General features: G+C 36.5%; 1 non-coding gene across 1 annotated transcript; it reads left to right on the forward strand.

The window, feature by feature from the left end:
- The first annotated feature begins 1,171 nt into the window (after positions 1 to 1,171).
- Positions 1,172 to 1,304, forward strand: LOC114200023 (U11 spliceosomal RNA). The gene has a single exon (XR_003607380.1). It is a non-coding gene; the product is annotated as a U11 spliceosomal RNA (small nuclear RNA).
- Positions 1,305 to 1,928: the final 624 nt, after the last annotated feature.

Below are 1,928 nucleotides of genomic sequence, written 5' to 3' on the forward strand. Positions count from 1 at the left end.
TTGTTTTTCCCTGTTGATGAGTGATGTTGAACATCTTTTCATGTTCCTATTGGTCATCTGTATGTCTTCTTTGGAAAAATGTCTACTCATGTCTTCCGCCCATCTTTTGGCTGGATTATTTTTCGGGGGGTGTTGAGTTTTATAAGTTCTTTATGTATTTTGGACACTAACCCTGTATCAGTAACATCGCAGGATACAAAATCAATGTAGAGAAATCTGTTGCATTTTCATACACCAATAATGAAGCAGTAGAAAGAGAAATCAAGGAATCAATCCCATTTACAATTGCACCAAAAGCCATAAGACACCTAGGAATAAACTTAACCAAAGAGGTAAGAGATCTGTATCCAAAAAACTGTAGAACACTTATGAAAGAAATTGAAGATGACACAAAGAAATGGAAAAACATTCCATGTTCACAGATTGGAAGAACAAATATCATTAAAATGTCTATATTACCCAAAGTAATCTACACATTTAATGCAATCCCTATCAAAATAGCACCAGCATTTTTCACAGAGCTAGAACAAACCATCCTAAAATTTGTATGGAACCACAAAAGACCCCAGATAGCCAAAGCAACCTTGAAAAAGAAAAGGAAAGGTGGAGGCATCAAAATTCCAGACTTTAATTTATATTACAAAGCTATAGTGATCAAAACAGTATGGTACTGGCACACACAAAAAAAGACACATACATCAATGGAACAGAATAGAAAACCCAGAAATGAATCCACAACTATATGGTCAACTAATCTTCAACAAAACAGGAAAGACTATCCAATGGGAAAAAGACAGTCTCTTCAACAAATGATGTTGGGAAAACTGGACAGCAACATACAAGAGAATGAAACTGGACCACTTTCTTACACCATACACTAAAATAAATTCAAAATGGATGAAAGACCTAAATGGGAGATGAGAAACCATTGAAATCCTAGAGGAGAACACAGGCAGTAAGCTCTTTGACATCAACCACAACAACTTCTTACTAGATATAGCTCCTGAGGCAAGGGAAACAAAAACAAAAATAAACAAGTGAGACTTCATCAAAATAAAAAAAAACCTTCTGCACAGTGAGGGAAACAATCAACCAAACTAAAAAGCAGTCTACAGAATGGGAGAAGATATTTGCAACACAGTATTTCTATCTTTAAAATGGTCAAGTAGTAAAAAAGGACTTCTGTTGTGAGTGGCACATGTAGGGCAGCTCCATTGCTCTTCTTGCAGAATCGACATCAAGAGATTTCAGAAGCATAATTTTTTGTACCTGTGCAACTAGTGATCATTGGTCCCAGTGTCCCCACTGATAAAATAAAATACAGATTCAAGGGATACATGCACCCCAGTGTTTATAGCAGCATTATAAACAATAGCCAAACTATGGAGAGAGCCCAAATATCCATCAACTGATGAATGGGTACAGAAGATATGGTATACATACAACGGAATATTACTCAGCCATCAAAAAGAATGAAATCTTGCCATTTGCAGTGACATGGATGGAAAACAGATGAACATATGGGAAGGGGAAAAGTAAAAAAGGAGAGAGGGAAACAAGCCATAAGAGATTCTTAAAGATAGAGAACAAACTGAGGGTCTGAGGGGGAAGGTGGGTGGGGCATGGGCTAGATAGGTGATGTGTATTAAGGAGGGCACCTGTTATGATGAGCACTGGGTATTGTATGTAAGTGATGAAACACTGAACTCTACTCCAGAAACCAATATTGCACTGTATGTTAACTACGTAAAATTTAATTTAAAAAAACCAGAAAAAAGTAAATTAGCCAACTTTCACCTGAACTACTATTTGGCTCAAGAGATATTTGGAAGGTTGAGCTAAAAATAATCAGATATGGAAGGGTGAGAGAGGTAAAAAGAATCACGTATGACTCAAAAATTAATGCGTCAATAACTGAGGTGGAAACA

This window comes from Eumetopias jubatus, unplaced genomic scaffold (assembly GCF_037043125.1).
Source record: "Eumetopias jubatus isolate StellerSeaLion01/CBP00866 unplaced genomic scaffold, mEumJub1_p1.0 scaffold_11, whole genome shotgun sequence".
In the NCBI taxonomy this organism is placed as follows: Eukaryota; Metazoa; Chordata; class Mammalia; order Carnivora; family Otariidae; genus Eumetopias; species Eumetopias jubatus.